At 45.2% G+C, this 20,897-nt stretch overlaps 1 long non-coding RNA gene across 1 annotated transcript in view; it reads right to left on the bottom strand.

Moving 5' to 3' along the window:
- The window catches only part of LOC146783250 (uncharacterized), a 60,001-nt gene extending 50,724 nt beyond the window's left edge, over positions 1 to 9,277 (bottom strand). The window contains exon 1 of the long non-coding RNA XR_014970410.1: positions 9,198 to 9,277. This is a non-coding gene — a long non-coding RNA (uncharacterized LOC146783250). The remainder of the gene's footprint in view (positions 1 to 9,197) is intronic.
- Between the last annotated feature and the right edge of the window lie 11,620 nt (positions 9,278 to 20,897).

Raw genomic sequence — 20,897 nt, 5'->3', positions numbered from 1 at the left:
TTTGATTTTTTTCAGTGAATATATATATATATCTATATATCTATAACAAAGATCCACAAGGACCCCAAAAAAATACCAGGAAGGCCCATTATATTGGCCTGAAATAGTCTCCTTGAAGGAACCTCGCAATACATAGCCTATTTCTTACAGGATTTTGTCCAGAAACTTCCTTCACACATTAGAGACACGGGTGACTTTTTAACCAAAATATAAAACTTTGAATGGAATGATGATCTGTTGTTAATCACATTGGATGTAACCTCACTATATACGTTCATTAACCATCAGGACGGATTCAGAGCGTTACAGCATTTCCTAGCATAAAGACCTTTGGAGTACTTACAACACAGCAAAATGCTTTGCAATATGGTGGAGTTTTGTTTAGGCAATATTTTCTTGTTCCAAAACACCCTATACCAACAACAACACGGAGTGGCAATGAGAGCCAGCTTCTCCCCCAGCTATACCTGTCTACACATGGGCTGGTGGGAAGAGCTGTTCCTACAAAAAGAACACGCCACATATGTCAAAAACAACATCAGACTGTTCCTGAGATATATAGATGATCTATTCTTAATTTGGAAAGCACCAAATCAGAAGCTGAATTGTTCATAGAAATGCTTAACATCAATGATTTGAACTTGCATTTTACAGCATCTATTAGCTCACAATCAGTTAATTTCTTAGCTGTCCAGGTACTTATCAGGGATGGGACAATGGAAACTAGACTGCATAGAAAATCAACAGCTGGCAACTCAGTGTTGCATTCAGGGAGCTCCCACCCTCCACACTTAATACAAAGCATAGCTTATGGAGAGATGCTACGGCTGAAGCGTATTTGTAGTCGAGAAGATGACCTGAGGGCTGCCCAACTAGCCAGAAAATACAGGTTTTGGCAAGAGGATACTCGAACAAATGCATTGACAAAGCCATTAAAAAAAGCAATATGTTTGAAAGAGTTATCCTGCTAAATAAACCCCCGAAGATGAAAGATAGCAAGGCAGAGGAGAGTATCCTGATTTAGATTCATCCCGAGTTATAACAGACAGGAAGAGGAAATAAAAAACATAATCAGGAAAAACTGGCCCCTGATCCTAGGTGACACAATTGTGGGCCCCCTGCTCCCCAACAGAGCTACCATTACCTACATTACCATTACCTATGAAGGATGCCCAGGTTCAAAATGATCCAGGTGGCCAACCCACAGGCACATGTCTCTCCCAAAGAATGTGATTTTTTCAGATGTAAGAAATGTAAGGCGTGTCAATTTGGTGTAAATAAAACATCTTATAAGACACCATTTTGCGACAAAGAAAAATAAATTAAAAAGCCTTAACATGCAAATCAGACTATGTAATCTATGTACTGGAATGCCCCTGTGGCCTTTGCTATGTTGGTAGCACTGTGCTGCAGGGGCATAAAAGGGTGCTCTGGCACATAAGAGCCCTTAAAACCCAAAATCCAGCATACCCGGTGGCCCGTCACTTTGGCGAGATTCCCAACGCGGTCCCTAAGGGATTAAAATTTTACCTGGTAGACGCCATCCCACCCAACAAAAGAGGAGGTAACAGGGAGAAAGCTCTTAGATGTTTGGAGACACAATATATTTTAAATTTCGACTCCAAACAACCAAATGGCCTGAATGCCATGGAAGAACTGTATACGTGTCTCTAAGTGGGCAACTGGGATACTAAAGTCATAAGTAGGCGGCAGCTACTTAGTGACCATCATCAACTGGTAACTATTTAAGTTAAATGCAGACCACCAGGCCACCCCCAATAATTTTAATTATTTACATGGTTAAAAAGGTTTTAATATATTTACACTTGAGGTTAATATTAGGCACTTAGCACTTTTTCATGATTACGCACTAAACACCTTTTTTATCATAACCAGACAACGGGGTTGTTTACATCAACAGAACTGTATTTGCATTAGCACTTTAGATCAGACATTTATATAGGAGTATTTAAACAAAGATAATGTCGTCAGTAAGACTAAATCAAAGGACCTATCAAATTTCACACAGTTGATGTTTTATTTGAGTCTTTTTATTGCTTTTTGTACAAGTAAATCAAATCGGTTGGGACATTTTAAGGCATTTTAAGGTTTTAAGGTGTTAACAGTTGATTATTTAATGAGTTTCATTTAATGTATCAATTTGAGGTATTACACCTTAATGTATGTTATATCCAGGAACCTACTAATGCGGACTACACCATTAGTCTGCTGTCTATGTCTATGAACGCACTTGTCACTTTAAGAAAAAAAGAGAAAAAAACACGTACTCATAAAGAAATGGTATATAAACTAACCTGTCACCATATAGTGCGTCATGTGAACAAGACCCACAGGGGTTGAAACGCCTCATGGCTGTTGGTGGAGAAAGCAAATAAACTTGGATTTTGTACCAAACTGTGGTCCGGTCCGTGCTCCGGTGATTTCGAAAGAATGGCGGAGTGTCCTTTGACATATATATATATATATATATTACCTACTGGCGGTCGCCAGTAGGTAGTTATAGTTAGGACCCCTTTTCCATAGGAAATCCGCAACATTCTATTTTAAATAACTTTGGCGCCGGTCGACGAATCCTCGCGAATTTCTCAAAATAGGTGGGGCGCTACGCTACGCTCCTACCCTGAAAGTCTGGGGGGGATTCGTCAAGCGGGGGCTGAGATAAAAGGGGGGTCCCAAAACGCGTTTTTCCCATGCATTTTTCCATAGGACCTTTAGACAGGGCTACAGCCCGAACGGCTGAACAGAATTACTAGAAATTTGGCAGAGAGGTAGTCCTCAGGTCAAGGAAGTGCCTTTTGTAGGTTTGGTGTAAATCTGTTCAGTAGATTCTGAGAAAATAGCCTTTAAATCAATATATATATCTGAGCCAGCTTACGGTACGCTTACCGTAAGCTTACCGTACGCGTACGGTGGCGTGCGCGAGCGCGATTCTGATTGGCTGTTACATCTAAGTAAACATTCGAATCGGTCGAAACCAGGAAGCGGCGGCTGCCATTTTCTCTCTCGCACTCTGAGGGGGGGGCTGTAAATAAAGGCAAAAAACATATAAAGGGGCTGTTTAGACAGCGCCCATGCACATAGCCATGTTAGTTGAGTCCTCAAAGGCCAAAAACGGAAAATTTTTATTTTTTGAAAATTTCGCCGATTACGCTTACCGTACGCGTACGGTGCGCTTACGCTAAAAATTTAAATTAAAAAAAAAAACACTCTCTGTGCATGGCATATTATTGTCATCACTTACAAATTAAATTTAACAGATTACCTATCACAAGGAAGCGCATAATATGTCCTCCATGTGCGCACGGTGCGTAACGTGGGCACGCGGTGCGCGTAGCGCACTGCGTGCCCACCTTGCGTGTATGGCACTAACTGCGTAAAGTGGGCGCGCGGTGCGCGAAGCGCACCGTGCGCGCACTGAACGAATTGCGTTAAGTGGGCGTGCACGCCACGAATGGCGTAAAGTAACTTAGCATTTAAAAAACCGTACAAATTCACTGAAAAAACCATAGGTTTCACACACGTTATAGTTAGGAATTAGCATTTAAAAAACCTTGCAAATTCACTGAAAAAACCATAGGTTTCAGACATGTTATAGTTAGCGGAAATTTTACTGATAAAAAACCAATGAAATTCCCCCGTTATAGTTAGTGCAGGCAACTATAACTCACGCGACCGTAATCTTCTGCTGATGACATATGTGTCTTTATGAAAAAATTTTTTTCTAATATATGTATAGCTAAAAATTTATGGAAGAAGACATGGGCAAATAAGTGTCTAAATACAGTATTAGCATCAGCAGAGGATTGCGGTCGCGTGAGTTATAGTTGCCTGCACTAACTATAACGGGGGAATTTCATTGGTTTTTTATCAGTAAAATTTCCGCTAACTATAACATGTCTGAAACCTATGGTTTTTTCAGTGAATATATATATATATATAGATATATATATATATATTGACGCTCCAATATTTCTCTCATTCAAAGAAAAATAAAAGCACTCACGGGTAACGTGTTAACGGGTCTTTATTTCTGGAGCATGATCAAGGCCAAAAAATTGTAGCACATTTTTATTACTAGAATGTTTTTCATCATAATGCCTTGCTACAGGATATGATGCATCGCTTTTCGCAATTGCCCTCCTATGTTCTAGTATTCTGATTTTCAGAGGGTGGATGGTACTGCCTATATAAAAAAGGCCACACGGACATACAAGGCAATAAACCGCATAGGAAGTGCTGCAGGTCAAAAACTTTTTAATTGGTCTTTTTAAATTGATATTAGGTACTGTGTATGTTAAGACTCTCTTGCTATTTGAACAAGCCTTGCACTTACCACATGGGAAAAAACCCTGCATGTCTTTCAAAGTTCCCAGCAATGGAGGTTCATTAGTTAGATGGCTATTCACTAGCCTATCTTTTAAGGATCTCGCCTTTTTAAAAGTTACCAATGGAAAGGTTGGAATGTCCCCACCTATAACATTGTCCGTTTTCAAAATCTGCCAATTTTTCTTGAGCATATGTTTCAGAAAATTGGCTTCTGCAGAATATGTTGTGATCATTCTGAACTTGCCTTCTTTGGAGTCATCCGAATCCCGCCTAACTTTCTTCTTGTCTTCCAACAAATATTGTCTAGGGATCCCCCTGACCTTATGCAATGTTTTCTCCAATTGGGCCGGTCCATATCCCCTTACTTGAAATCTAGATATACAGTCTTTAGTGGCTGCTTCAAAATCACATGTTCTGGAGCTATTTCTTTTCAATCTTAAAAGCTCACCATACGGAATACTTTGTATCAATTTGGGAGGATGATTGCTAGTTGCAAAGAGAATGGAGTTGCCCGCTGTACTTTTACGATAAAGGGCTGTTTCTAACTTGCCTTCTGACACAAACACTTTCAGGTCCAGATAGTCCACTGCCACTGGACTCACTGTCCCCAAAAAGTGCAGATTCAGATTATTACTGTTAAGATTCTCAATATACTCTCCAGCGGACTCAGACGTTCCCTCCCATACAATGAAGAGGTCATCAATATATCGGTGCCAAGCTGTCACTCTTCCTTTGATGTCCCCCCTTTCATAGGTTCTAGGCACCTGCTCCTCCCACCAGCCAAAAAATAAATTTGCATAGCTGGGAGCGAAGCAGGTGCCCATCGCCGTCCCTGAGATCTGTTTGAAGTACTTATCTTCAAAAACAAAGATGTTGTTAGCGAGGCAAAAGCTTGTAAATTCCATCAGCATAGAGTTATGTTGAGCAAAACGCAGTTGCCTTTTGTTGAGATAGAATTGGACAGCTTTCATACCATCTTCATGGTTAATACAAGTGTACAGACTAGTGATATCTAATACCATTAGTGTGTACCTAGGATCCCAGGTTAGACTGTTAATCTTGCATAAGAAATCTTTGGTGTCTTTTACATATGATTCAAGTTTAACCACAAATGGAAACAAATAATAATCAATAAACATAGACATGTGCTCCGTCAGGCTACCCAGTGAAGATACTATAGGTCTGCTTGGCGGTCTCACACTGTCCTTGTGGAGTTTTGGAATATGGTAAAAGGTTGCCATTACTGGGGTGGTATTTCTTAAAAATAAATGTTCTTCAGTTCCCAACATAGATTTATGACACCATTTCCTGATTAGAGTCTCATGGCTGTGTACACTTGCTTGATAAATTTCTCGTGTGGTCTTCGAGTAATATTTGCTGTCTGACAACTGCCTCAGAGCTTCTCCGCAGTATTGTTCCCTAGTTTGTAGCACTATGTTTCCGCCTTTTTCAGACGGCTTGATTATAATAGAAGTATCACGTAATAGATCATCGAGAGCTTGCTTCTCCTCCTTGGTCAGATTATTGCATTTGTTGTTCCTCTGAAGATCACTAACCATCGCATCGGAAAAAACATCTATGGCATCAAAAGGCATTTGTGGTACAAACGTTGATTTCGGTTGGAATGGACTTTCTTCAAGTTCTTGATCGATTCCCACAGCTATTGCCCTCTGGGCCATGTCCTCCAGGGTATTTGGCTGAGTGAATGCATCAATGTGTAGATTATGTAATTATTTGTTTCCATTTGTGGTTAAACTTGAATCATATGTAAAAGACACCAACGATTTCTTATGCAAGATTAACAGTCTAACCTGGGATCCTGGGTACAGACTAATGGTATTAGATATCACTAGTCTGTACACTTGTATTAACCATGAAGATGGTATGAAAGCTGTCCAATTCTATCTCAACAAAAGGCAACTGCGTTTTGCTGAACATAACTCTATGCTGATTAACCCTGGGCGTAGTTTGCGTAACCGTGCTTCGCGAAGCTTCGTGAAGATGTTCTTGCACTACGCGACCTTCGCGTAGCTTCGCGAACTTGCGTAGTTGCTTGGTGCGCCCGTTCGCGATGGCTTTTTCTTGTTCGGGAGCGTGGTGAGCGTGTTCGGGGAGCTGTTTGCATGCTCGGGGGATATATCTCGCGATCTTTCCCATGCAGTCGCCAACGGGCGTGGCCATCTTGGTTTTCAATTGTCCCGCCCGCTCGCGATGCCTTATTTCCTGTTCCGGGTTGCGGTTAACATGTTAGCGATGTGCATTGACGTGTTCGGGAGCGCATTTTACTTGTTCGCGATGAATAGTACATGTTCGCGAGAAATATCGCACGAACTTGCCCACGCGGTCGCGAATGGGCGCGGCCATCTTGTTTTTCACTCTATGCTATGGTTCTGGGCCTACTTTTGTATCCTCCCTTTAACTTTGCAATCCTTTGTCTTTAAAGCATTTTTTCTGACTTTTTTAGTTATTATCTATCTCTCTCTTTGCCTAAGTTTATATTTTGCATTTTATTTCTACTTTTACTGTGTTTTAGTTACTTTTATAAAGTTCTTTCTATCTTCTTCCCCCTAACTTTTTTTCCCCTTCTAACTTTTCTTTTCCGCCTCCCACCCACCCCAGAACCATGGCCAAGGGCACACCGAGTGCCAAGGGCAAGGGACTTGCAGGAGCAGAGAAGGGCTGCCTGCCTTGCGGCAGAATGCGTCCTGCAGGGGTGCAGGCCCGGCAACTGTTTGGGGAGGAGGAGGTGACGGCCCTTGTTTTCTTCATCCAGCGCCTCCTCCCCTTGACCTTGGCAGCAGGCGGCAGGCCCGGCTCCGGGTACGCTACCCAGGAGCGGCACCGTCGGTGGGCGAAGGTGCGCCGGGCCGTGTTCCGGTGCTCTGGGATCCGGCGCACCCACAACCAGCTAGCCCACCGGTGGTCTGACATCCTGAACCGGGAGCAGGACCTGTTGGACCTGCTAGGTGTCGAGGTCGTCGGGCTTGGTGAGTAACTGATTGTGTATATTAAATTTGAGGAACAACAAGATTACTGCTGCGTGCCAAGCGTTGCTGGTAAATTACGTTCCAAAAAGCAAAATGTTCTTTGATTTAAGGACCCAGGTGCACGGTGGTACTCTTACTTGTTTGCAACTTAGTTTGCGCTAGCTTGTGCTGATGCTGATTATGTAAGAGTTTATTTTACAGAACTGAAGTTAGGTAATGCGATTTGCTAGAGAGACTCTAGTCCTTACATTGTCCTACTGTGAAATAGTGGTGGATGGATATTGGATACTAGGTTTAGTTTGTTAGTAGTAGTTACTAATTGTTTTATGCGGTTTGCGTGACGCCTCCTCTGTCACTGAGTGCTGCTTACCCCAGTCCTCCGTCGAACCTTTTGTACTTTGTTTAGTGAGTGATAGGCTTAGCATGGTCAGTCAGTAGCAGAACTAGATCAGAATCATGCAACCAACCCACAATTTGTTGTATGTATGTAAGCACTAATGTATGCATGTGTCCTCCATCTCATCTATGCATTTGATGCCGGAAAAAAATGGAAATGCAGACTTAGTGAACAATTGGCCCGCCTGGAATAGGTGGTGTAGGTCAGGTGGTACTTACTAGGCTTTGTTAGTATTTGTAATCAGAATGATTATGGAACACTGGAGTGTTCATAAATAAGTAGACGATCCGTAAATGCAGGAAGCAGCCAGTAGTCGATCCATCTGATTAGATAGGTCAATTTTATTGCAATTGTTGTTTCCTAAAATGTTGTTTGACTTATTTATCCAAATGATTTATTATTATTTGTTTCACAGCACTCCTTAATGTTTGCCTCTTTCTTTATTATATTTTACATGATCATCTGCACCACCCAGGGGCAAGAAGACGGGGTTGGAGTCGGCGGGGGAACCACAGGACCGCTCCTCTACCAAGGCTCCTGCTGCTGGCCCCAGTAAGTCCTCCAGTGGTTAGATTGACATTTATATTTCCCTAAATTTTACTGCATCTTTTTTTTCCGAACTCTAAATTATGGTTCCACTTTCTAAATCTATTTTTTTACAAAAGCTTACCTCTTTGACCTTGACTATCTGTTTCCAAAATCTGTTTATCCCTGCCTCTAACTAAGTTGCTTCTAACTGCCTCTGCTATGACTCTCTGTGCTACTACTACTACTACTACTACTATTACTATTATTACTCTGTGTGTAGCGAAGCTTGCACAGTTGCCCACTCTTTATAGAAGGTTTTCTTTGGAATAATAAAACTCTGATTGACCAATAGCTCTAGCCACTGTGTCCTGTCCTTTGGGTTGTCCTCTTCAAGTCTTCTCAATGTTGAGGCTTTGACAATTACCACAAACAAAATGACCAACCAGATATTTGACTAGTATTTTTGATCGGATAGTACATGATACTACTATTGTCTAGTGATTCTGCAGAGCCACATACAGAACTATGCACAACAAAATAGGATGTTGCTGATGGGAGGTTGGACCTTACTGATCACACCTCAGTCCGAAGAACCCAGGATCCCCTGACCGACTAGCTATAGTGTCTCACATTAGGGTCCCACTCCCGACCCCCCCCACGAAGAAGATACACAATGTTGATGATGACTGAGACAGACAACCCAGAACATAATAACACCATTTTGCTCACTCACTTGTGTAAGTCCACCCCACCACACCAAATACCACTGAGTCTATGTGTAAGTTCAAAACTCTGTACATCGTTAATATGAAATTTAATTTACTACAGCCATAGTCAATAGGCCAGCAAAAAGCCTAACATTATAACAGTAAACATTTACAAGTGCATGACAACAAGAACAAGAGCCAAGATCTTTTGAATTCTGGAAGACCCCTCACCGTAGAACGTAGAAATACTGGTTACATCATCTTGCATCCAATATGCTCTGTAAATCTCTAGTTTGTAGAAGGGAATCTTCCGCCTATTATATGAGAAAAATGCTGCGAGTTAGCCGTTAGATAGTATACTGGTGAATGCTAGCATTTTGCAGTCATGGCAAAAAGTGTAACATGTATGTGATGGCTAAGCAATATAAACTAAACAAACTCAATACGTTTTTTTCGACCTCTTCACTTGTACGCAACAGTCAAGTGGCCTCAAAGGCATCTACTGCACATGTCAATAAGCTGGCAGGTATAATTAAATATGCACCAAAAGAGTAGTAGTCGACATGATGAATCTAAAAGGGTTACACATGGCTCAGGCTAACTTTCAAAAGAGTAGAGTAGGACTAGATGACCCTAGGAAGTGGAACCATATCACTACTAGTGTCTGTCTACTGACTGTACTTACTGTCTAGTGCTGATGTATGTTGCATTAACTTTTTTTTCAATGTTCCAATCAATCAATCAATCAATCACGACATTTGTATAGTGTGCTACTCACCCGGAAGGGTCTCAAGGCGCTGGGGGGGAGGGGTACGTTACTGTTCGAACAGCCAGGTCTTGAGCTGCTTCCTGAAGGAGAGATGGTCTTGGGTTAGCCGAAGGTGGATGGGGAGGGAGTTCCAAGTCTTGGCTGCCAGGTAGGAGAAGGATCTTCCTCCGGCGGTGGCTCTGCGGATGCGTGGTACGGTGGCGAGGGCGTGGCTGGTCAATCGTAGCTGGCGGGTGGGCGTGTAGAAGGTCATGCGGTCATTGAGGTACTTGGGGCCCAGGTCGTGGAGAGCCTTGTGTGCGTGGGTGAGGAGTCTGAACGTGATTCTCTTGCTGACGGGGAGCCAGTGCAGGTCTCTCAGGTGTCTGGTGATGTGGCTTTGTCGGGGGGTGTCCAGGATGAGTCGTGCGGAGGCGTTCTGGATGCGTTGGAGTCTTTTTTGAAGTTTGGCTGTTTTTCCGGCGTAGAGGGTGTTCCCGTAGTCCAGTCGACTGGTGACGAGTGCCTGGGTAACGGTCTTCCTGGTTTCTGTGGGGATCCATCTGAAGATCTTGCGGAGCATACGCAGGGTGTTGAAGCATGATGAGGAGACAGCGTTGACTTGTCTGGTCATCGAGAGGGAGGAGTCCAGGATGAAGCCCAGGTTGCGTGTGTGGTCCGTTGGTTTGGGAGTGGTGCCCAGGGCAGGGGGCCACCAGGAAGCGTCCCAGGCGGAGGGGGATGATCCCAGGATGAGGACTTCCGTCTTGTCTGAGTTCAGTTTCAGGCAGCTATTCTTCATCCACTCGGCGACGTCTTTCATCCCTTCATGTAGGCTGGCTCTGGCGGTGGCGGGGTCGTTGGTGAGGGAGAGGATCAGTTGGGTGTCGTCGGCGTAGGAGATGATGTTGAGGTTGTGTTGGCGTGCGATGGCTGCGAGGGGGCTCATGTAGACGTTGAAGAGGGTTGGGCTGAGTGATGATCCTTGTGGTATGCCGCAGATGACTTCGGTGGCCTCGGATCTGAACGGGGGTAGGTGGACTCTCTGGGTTCTTCCGGCGAGGAACGAGATGATCCACTCCAGTGCTTTCTCTTGGATTCCGATGTTGCTGAGACGCTGCACTAGGGTGCGGTGGTAGACAGTATCGAACGCAGCAGAGAGGTCCAGGAGGATGAGGGCCGCTGTTTCCCTGTTGTCGATCAGGGCGGTCTCGGTGCTGTGGTTGGCCCGAAACCCGGACTGCGAGGGGTCGAGGGATCCGTTCATCTCGAGGAAGGCGGCGAGCTGTCTGTTGATGGTCTTCTCGATGACTTTGGCAGGAAAAGGAAGGAGCGAGATGGGACGGTAGTTCTTGAGGTCGGTGGGGTCCGCCGTTGGTTTCTTCAGGAGGGCCCTAAGCTCGGCGTGCTTCCAGCTCTCCGGGAAGGTGGCAGTGTGGAAGGAGGTGTTGATGATGTCCCGGAGATGGGGTGAGATGATGGCGTCGGCCTTGTTGAAGACGTGGTGGGGGCAGGGGTCGGTGGGGGATCCGGAGTGGATGGTGTTCATCGTGCGGGTGGTGTCTTCGTTGCTGATCGGGGTCCAGTTGCAGAGGGTGGTGGTGGCGGGCGTTGGTTCGGTGGTAGGGTGCGTGGTCTGTGCGTCGAAGCTGTTGTGTATGTCGGCGATCTTGCGGTGGAAGAACAAGGCGAGTGAGTTGCAGAGGTCTTGCGAGGGAGTGATGTTGTTGTTTCCGGCGCTGGGGTTGGAGAACTCTTTGACGATGCTGAAGAGTTCCTTACTGTCGGGGGCGTTGTTGTCCAGTCGTTCTTTGAGTGCTGTCTTCTTGGTGGCGCGGATCAGCTGATGGTGTTTGCGGGTGGCGTCCTTGAGGGCGGTCCTGTTATCTGTGGTCTGGTCGAGCCGCCAGGCTTTCTCGAGGGTGCGACAGTTCTTCTTGGAGTCCTTGAGTTTGTCGGTGAACCAGGGGGTTTTCTTGCTGCCGGGTCTGCTGGGAGGGTTCTTTAGTGGTGCGAGGTCATCGGCACAGGCGGTCAGCCACTCGGTGAGGTTGCTGGCTGCTTTGTTGGGGTCCGTTGTGCTGGTGGGAGGGTTCTGGCTGAGGGAGGCGGTGAGCTGCTCGGCGGTGATCTTGCTCCAGCTCCGGCGAGGAACCTGTTACGGGTGGTGGTGGGTCGTGGTTCTTCTGAAGCTGAAGTGGACGCAGCTGTGGTCAGTCCAGTGGAGTCCGGTGGAGTGGCTGAAGGAGATGTGCTTGCTGGATGAGAAGACGGGGTCAAGCGTGTGGCCGGCGTGGTGGGTGGGGGTGTTCACCAGTTGCTTGAGTCCAAGGTTGGCGAGGTTGTCCAGCAGGGTAGTGGTGTTTCTGTCATTGTTGTTCTCCAGGTGGAAGTTGAGGTCCCCTAGGAGGATGTAGTCAACGGAGGGAAGGGTGTGCGGGCTGATGAAGTCTGCAATGTCTTTGCTGAATTGTGTGCGTGGTCCCGGGGATCTGTAGATGAGGGTGCCTCTGAGGGGGTCGGTGTGTATCTGGAAGTGGAGGTGTTCGGCGGCGGTGAAGGTTTCGTCGGAGTTGGTCGAGATGCGGATGGTGTTCTTGTGTACGATGGCGATGCCTCCTCCCGTCTGGTTGACGCGGTCCCTCCGGGTGATCTTGTATCCTTGCGGGATGGCCATGGGATGTCGGGCGCTGAGGAGGCATTCATCCAGGTTTCAGTGAGGAAGGCGACGTCTGGTGCTGTTGCGTCGAGCAGGTTCCAGAATTCGACGGCGTGCCTGTGGACGGAGCGGGTGTTGAGCAGGATGCACTTGAGGTGGTTGTTGCTGGTGTCTGGCTTGGCGGGAGCGGTGCAGGTCCGGAGGCAGGTGAATTTGCAGTCTTGGCAGGTGAAGGGTCCTTGGGTGCGTCTCGGGGTGGCTCGGTAGCAGGCGGGGTTCCGGCCAGTGTTGAGTGCGTTGAGGGTGGTGGGGTCGTAAGTCCGTAGTGTTGGCTGGCGTTCTCGGGGGCCAGGGGTCCTGGCGCTGGGCGCGGTCCAGGCGCTGACAGGCGCAGACGGGCTTGCCTTTGGCGCGCCATCGGCGTGCCCGCTCCGCGTCAACGCAGCGCGTGGGCTTGGGCGTCATAAGTAGGGGTGGGCGGAATTTGCGGAATTAACTTCTGCAAATTATCGCGAGAATGCAGAAAATCTCCGCAAACACGCCGGAAATATCGCGAAGATGCGGAAGTTTTTTTGCCGCCTGTTCGCGGTATTTTTTGCATGTTCGCGGGTCGCCAAATTACCCATGCGGTCGCTCACGGGCGCGGCCATCTTGTTTTCACTTGTCCCGCCCTCTGGCGTTGTTTACTTCCTGTTCCGGGTCGCGCAATGCATGTTCGCGGTCGATATTTCCTGTTCGCGATCGCTTTTACTTGATCGCGTTGCTTTTTGCTTGCTCAGGGAGAAAATATCGCGCAAACTTGCGCACGTGGTCGCAACGGGCGCGGCCATCTTGTTTTCCACTCTATTGCATGGTTCTGGGGCCTGATTTTCAATCCTCCCTAAATCTTTTCAATCCTTTGTTTATAGCCACTTTTTTTGGATCTTTATTACTTATTATTTCTCTAACTATTTTCCTGCCTCTATATTTTTGGTTTTTGTGTACTTTTTTTTTGTTTTTTAGCTACTTTTTCTCTTTGTATTGCCCGCGATTTATTTCCTTTACTCCTTTATTTATTTTACCTTTTCTTTCCCGCCCCGTCCCCAGAACCATGTCCAAGGGCAGGGCTGTTCGCCGGCGCAGCCAGAGCCGCGACCGCCTTCCTTGCGGAAGGCGGCACCCACAAGGGGTGCATGCACGGGCCTTATTTGGGGAGGCGGAGTTGGCTGCACTAATTTTCTTTGTGCAGCGCCACCTCCCCTCAACCCTGGCAGCAGGTGGCAGGCCTGGGTCCGGGTACGGCCTCCGGGAGCGTCGGCAGCGGTGGGGGAAGGTGCGCCGGGCAGTGTCGCACATCTCTGGGGTCCGGCGCACCCAGGCACAGCTGACGCACCGGTGGTCCGACATCCTGGACCGTGAGCAGGACCTGCTGGACCTGCTAGGAGTGGAGGTCCCGGGGCTTGGTGAGTACCTATTTAATTATTACAACTTTGTGTCTGTTCTTCTGCTCTATGTTATATATTGCGAATATCTTTTTTTCCTTCCAACCAGCTAGAATGTTGCTGCTTGCAATACATTCCAGGTTAATAACGTTTAAAAGTCTTCTGTGATTATGACACAGGTGCTCTTCTGCGCTACTACTAATCTTACTTGTTTGCAGCTTTGCGTTTGCGCTTGCTTAGCGTGATTCTTTACGAGTTTATTTTAGAGAAATTAAGTTACGTAATGCTACAGTGACTCACGTCCACTCCTTACTTTGTCCTGTCACTAATAGATAGGGGCGGATTGATACATAGGTTTAGGTACTTTGCATGAGCTTCTAATTGGTTAGTGGTATGCGTGATGCCCCCCTCACTCAGTTACGTGACGTGCTGCTAGTACGCCAGTCTTTAGAACCTTTCTAGTTTGTTCAATGAGTGGAGGTAGGCTTTGCAGTTACTTAGCAGTAGCAGATCAGCATCAATCAAACCAAAATTTGGTGTATACAAAAAATGTAGTCATGTTCATGTGTCCTCCATGATTGGATCATACACATTGTTGAGGAATACAGTGGAAATGCATACTTAATGTACAATTGGCATGCCTGGAATAGGTGGGCTAGGTTGGGTGGTACGTTGTACTAATACTTAGGCTTACTTGTAACTTATTTTTCTGGAATCAGAATGGAAGAATGGATTACTGTTGATAAATAGTAACTTAAGTAGTCGAACTGCGAATCCCCCGATATTACATGTTGACCAGATGAGATCGGTCAATGTAGTTATTGCAATTGTTTACATATGTGTTTTTTGACCGTTGTTGAAAAATATTGTATTTGCTTAAGTTGACACCATCCATCAATGTTTGTCTCTTTCTTATATCTTTCCTGTTCATCAGCACCCAGGGGCAGACGGGCAGGGACTGGGCAGTCAGCGGGACAGGAACACCACCAGGAGGACACCGCTGAGGGCTCCTCTGCTGGCCCCAGTAAGTCTTCTTGTTTTTAATAATATTTCTTATTCCATAACTTTTACTGCCCCATTTCTCCCGAACTATAGTGTGTTTCCAAATGCTATTTTTTTACCACCAATTATCCTTCGATCTGTACGGTTTCAAAAAGCTTATCCCTGCCTCCGCTATGATGACTGAGTACTACTACATACTATCAGTCTGTCTGTCTGTACTGTAGTAGCTAGTCTTGCCCAGTTGGCCAGTGCCACTCTTTGTGAAAGGTTGTAATATAAAACTCATATTCACCAGTAGCTCGTACAATCCGTTGGGTCGTTGTCTTGTACTACTTTTTACTCTTGTTGATGTTTAGGCTTTGAAAATTCACAGCAACAGCCCTACCAGATTTCTTAATATTTTGATATGATACCCTATAGGACATACAACTGTTGTAGGGATCTTGCACATACATTTGCACCAGAAAATAGGATGTTGGTGATGGTAGGTTGGACCTTCCTTGCACACCTCAATCAGAAATTCCGCACCCACCACAATTCCACTGCTTGACTATAGTACTGTCTTGTCATACCTATTAGGTCTCGGAACCCTCCCCCCAAGATAACCAACAAGTAGACAACCCAGAACATTAACACACCCAACCTCTGTCGTGGAAGCAATTCACATGCACACCCTTACTTTAATTTGCTCACTCGTGTAAGTTAGTCCACTCCACACCAAATACCACAAAGTCTATGTAAGTTTAAAATTTTTATTTCAATTTGAGAAGGTCTGTACACTGTTTTCTTAGCAGCACCAACCGGCAAATCAATAACATTAAAACAATATACATTGTTACACTTATACAGTTGGGAATTAAATCATGATAACTGAAGTGGTGGAAGGCAGCACCACCATCCCATAGCAATTTAGTTTATATACATTTATAAATGAAGATGTGAGTGAAGGGACCCCTCACCTCAGAAGAACCTAGTACTGGTAGTTGGTGCATCGTTCAGAAGCTCTGGTTCGTAGAAGCGAATCTTGCGTCTGTAATGCGAAAAAAGAAATGGTGTGCGTTAGTATATTGCAACTTGCAAGCATTTCTCAGCCGTGCCAAAAAGTGTAGCATCTATGGATAAGCAATATGGACTAACAGTAACAGTAGTACACCAGTTCTTCCTAAAAAAGTGGCTTGTTAATGTTTGTTGACCGCCTGTACGCAGCGCGTAGACTAGACAGTAGCAGTGTGAGGCAGGTCATGTGGGCTCAAAGGTGTCTTAAGAAGCTGCAAGGTAAAGGTAACGTCACATGTGCATGGCTAGGGCTAATCAAGCAAATGCTACAATGATCATATAACTTAGTGTCTACTCTACTACTACCTGATTTGTACTAGTGATTTATGTTAGTATTAACTCATTTTTCAACCTTGCTACTGATCAATAGGGGGGAGGTGTATATGTTGCCTAATAAATGTGTAATGTTTTCTAGGCGCACTACCGACCACCATTGCTGGGGCCAGCGAAGGCGACGCAGAGGGCGAGGATGCGGCAGTTGCAGATAGCAACGGAGGGGGAGTGGCAGCACCAGTGGCAGGCGGTGGTAAGTTAGATTCATAATCTTTAACTATTGTTGAACTTGACAGCACACTCACTGCAAAGGTGTACTGTATGTATATGTATACTGTACAGTTGTGAATTAGGGCCCCATTAGGATGGTGGGCGTATTGCCCCCGCCGGGCTGGCTGGAATTCACTGCCGTCACAGCAGGGGCAAACCTCCCGCCATCCCTGTAGAAAATATTCAGACATGTCTAGGCGTAAAAGGGTTCAATATGGCGGTGGTGTCTCTCTCACCACACCGGCAGCCATATAATCTGCATTTTGGAATGCCTTTGCGTGGCGGCATTACCGTCCGCCACGGAAAGGCATGCACACATTGCAGAGTATGCTTGGGGGCCCCCATGGAGGGTACCTACCGATGCTATGGTACCCCCCCGACTTTCAAAGCAAAACGTGACAGGCTCCGTGCGAGGCCCGTCATGTTGTGCTTGGAAAAGCAGCACAACATTTTAGCATTGCTTTCAGCAAAGCCAACCAGAATTTAAATTTAAAATAACAGGGTGCGCCCGCCACTGTGCCGGGCGCATCATCCTAATTAATTGTCCCCACGGGACCCCCACCCTTTTTAGCAGTCGGATGGCGGGCGGACAAAGTCCGCCCGCTATCCGATGTCGTAAGTAAGTATGAGTTCTTGGGGACGTTTGAAGAGTGAACTAGAAGACTAGAATTCCCTTTAATTGGTATAGGACTAGGAGCCGGAGTATTGAGTAACCAATGTCCTCATCTATCTGATTTCAACTCCGCTTTGAAAGTTTTATGGAGAAGAGCACCTGGTGCACTGTTCAACTAAAAAGTGTAAGACAGGTGGAAGGAAGAAGGACGGGCGACATTTAAAATGTTATGTACTACTGTGCTTTATTTTATAGTGCTACTCTACCATGCCACTATGTGTATAAATAATTACCTTGTCCTACTGTTTTATTAAGACTATATTTTACAATTGTCTTGTTTTTTTCTTTTTGATACACAGCAACTCAGAAAGTCAACCGTAAGGAGTTGGCCGCCAAGGCACGGCGCCGGAAGCTGGAGGCAATCCAGCAGGAATACCGGCGGCTGGTGGTCCTAGCCGAGGAGGAGGAGGAGGCTGCTGCAGCTACTGAAGGCTCCTCCATTGCCCCGGGCCCCAGCCACCGCCCTCCAGCGGTACGGCGCCACCGCCGGGCGGCTGCCCGCCGCCACCGTGCCATCTCCGGTGCCCCCCCCCACTGTGGCTGCAACTGCCGCGGCCTTAGACGCCGCGTCGGCCATTTAGAGGACCAGATTCGTGTCCTCCTCCAGTCCCGCCCCACCAGTTAGTCCCTGTCACTGCCCCTTTTTTAATTCCTGTTCGTTCTTCTCGTTTGGGCGTTCTCTATTTCTATGGACAGTCGTTGGGGTTAGGGAGGTGGGTGGGTTAGCTTTTGTGGGTTTAGTTTATTTGTTAGGGTCAATTAAATATATTTTTCTATGTTACATGCAATGTTGTTAATGTTTTGTAGGTGGGGTAACTGTTTTACATCACACTGTTTCTTTGCTGGTGCATGGCCGCCCATAGCGTGTGTTTGATTTCAATAATTTGCTGACTGTATAAGACACAAACAGATAGATGCGACACACCTCACTCATTGACTGGTCCTACTATGCATTCCTTGGAGTGGTGTTTGAAACTGACATCATTGACAACATGTCCATTATTGATTCTGCCTCCCCCAAACTTCTCTCTTACCGGTGCTTGATGTTTATGTCCAACTGTGGCACAGCACTGGCTGCATGGTGAAGATGGTTTCCTTTTTCATACATGCCATGATTGGGGTGGTGGTGGTAGTATAGTAGTAGTAGTATACACTGGCAGGGTGGCAGCATTTCCAAAAAAAGAAAAGGAGATAGTCAATCGCCTTTGAGAGACTGTTAGAGGAGTAGTTGAATGAAGTACATCACAGAATTTACCGAGCAACAATTATATGCTCAAATATTTGACAAAAAAACTCAATGCTGGTTATTATGAGGATAGCCTACTAGACAGAGTTACAAACTATAGTTTTGTCGACTTGGCTATGCCTACAGTCTAACAGTTAGTGCTGTATATGAGGAATGACAACAAACAAATCCAATCAATGCCGGCAATTCATGCTGAGGTATATGTTCCTTTGTTAAATAAAATAACCTGTGAAATATCCTACTCATGGGTGGGCAAGCAGAAGAAGATCATCGCTCTGCATTGAAATTGAAGTAGTGTTGCTTTCACCACATCCGCCCCAGCAAGTGTGTGATTAAGTATTGGTGTACATTTAATTTAGTTACACCTCGACAATAAGTCACACAGCCCGGGGGAAGAGGGTTAGGGTCCGTTGATTGGATGGGAAGGGGGATTTTGGGAAAGGTTTGACATAGAAAAACAGTATGCATACATAGACAAACAAACGAAATCATTGAAGACTACCATACCATATCCATTCCATATGTTAAGGTATAAAAAAGGAAATGCATGCATGATGAGACCCGGATTACATACACTTCTATTTCTTGTTCTGTTCCGGCCTTAATACTTTGACAGATAGCAAATAGAAATTTTAAATATTGGTAGTGAAGAATCGTAAACACAGAGCAAACGTAATGATGATTGATAATAACAACTCCAAGAACACACTGTTGTAAAGAATGTATACAAGATATTAATCAAATTATTTAAAAGAAGTGAAAAGTGGATACTGTTACTGTCTTATCCTGGTCAAAAATGTGGACTGGTTTTTTGCATCTCGGCATTCCTCTTGCTCCTCTCGTCCATCAATCTTGGGTGTGTCGCCTCACCACTCGCCACTGCCCGGCTGGAATAAAAAGGTGATTGATTGGTAAGGTAATTAATATGCATTGTAATGTTTTACAAAGTTTTGGACAAGGCCCGGCCTGTAATTTTAGATTGAAAACCAAAGGGGATATTCAGAAAGAAAGTGAAAACAAATGCACAAGTGATGGTGTAGTGCAACAAGAACACTTTCCGAGGTGGCATGTATGCATATACATCATCTCTACTGTAGTCTGTTTCCAGCATAGACCTTCAACAGTAACAGGAGAGATCAGGCCCACAGTGCTTACCATTAGCACATCCTACGTTAACACTTTAGAGTCTTTTTTTTTTTCTCTCAAAGAGTTGGACAAACGCAAAGCACATTATCCATTCCAGACATAGCATTTTACAGTTAAAGTTAGTAAAATCAATGCACTGCAGTCATCCCACCGCTACACTCTATTCAACTTCTACACAGACATTTGGGTGTGCTGTGGTTGTTGTTCACGTGTTTACCTTTAGGCTTTTCCGTTTTATGCCACTCATGAAACATCCTCCTGACTTCATCATCAGCTCTGATACTTCTACTGACTGAAGATCGGCCTGCAGTACAAGTGTAATTTTTATAACACAACAAGAGTAGAAATATAAATATTACTGACTTGAGTCATTCTTTATTGTGTACAGAAAGATAGATTACCACTAGTACACTTTGACATCACTTTGTGCACAACAAACAACGCAAACACAAAGACCAATAGCTCAGAGTCAGGTGTCCAATGCATGCCATTAATTATCATCATTTATTACCTGTTCCTTCTCATCTTAAGTTAACGGGCCGTCTCTTTCGCCATCATCATGACGGACGGTGCTGTTAAGTCACAGTCATTTGCATTGCGCAGATTGAGTGAGTCCCCTCCCTGTATTGAATTAAAAGCAATGTATCACCAAGATGCAGGAGAAGTACACATTTCTTGTTTGCCAGAAGAGGAAAATTAGTAATTACTAGTGTGTTCTGTAGAAAGTTGATTAGTGGCAGTGCACAATTACATCAATTCATGCGCAACACACCACAAAATCTACATCATTCAGTCTGCTATTCTGCGGCCAATGCATGGCATCAATCATTACCTGTTGCATCTCATCTCGTTAACGCTGCAGGCCGTCTCTTTCGCCATCATCATGATGGACGGTGCTGTTAAGTCACAGTCATTTGCATTGCGCAGATTGAGTGAGTCCCCTTCCTGTATTGAATTAAAAGCAATGTATCACCAAGATGCAAGAGAGAAGTAAACATTTCTTGTTTGCCAGAAGGGGAAAATTAGTAATTACTAGTGTGTTCTGTAGAAAGTTGATTAATGGCAGTGCACAATTACATCAATTCATGCGCAACACACCACAAAATCTACATCATTCAGTCTGCTATTCTGCGGCCAATGCATGGCATCAATCATTACCTGTTGCATCTCATCTCGTTAACGCTGCAGGCCGTCTCTTTCGCCATCATCATGATGGACGGTGCTGTTAAGTCACAGTCATTTGCATTGCGCAGATTGAGTGAGTCCCCTTCCTGTATTGAATTAAAAGCAATGTATCACCAAGATGCAGGAGAAGTACACATTTCTTGTTTGCCAGAAGAGGAAAATTAGTGTGTTCTGTAGAATGTTGATTAGTGGCAGTGCACAATTACATCAATTCATTCATGCGCAACACACACAACAAAATCTACATCACTC

This window comes from Triturus cristatus, chromosome 11, assembly GCF_964204655.1.
Source record: "Triturus cristatus chromosome 11, aTriCri1.1, whole genome shotgun sequence".
Lineage (NCBI taxonomy): Eukaryota > Metazoa > Chordata > Amphibia > Caudata > Salamandridae > Triturus > Triturus cristatus.
This window is presented reverse-complemented; position numbering and strand designations above follow the sequence as displayed.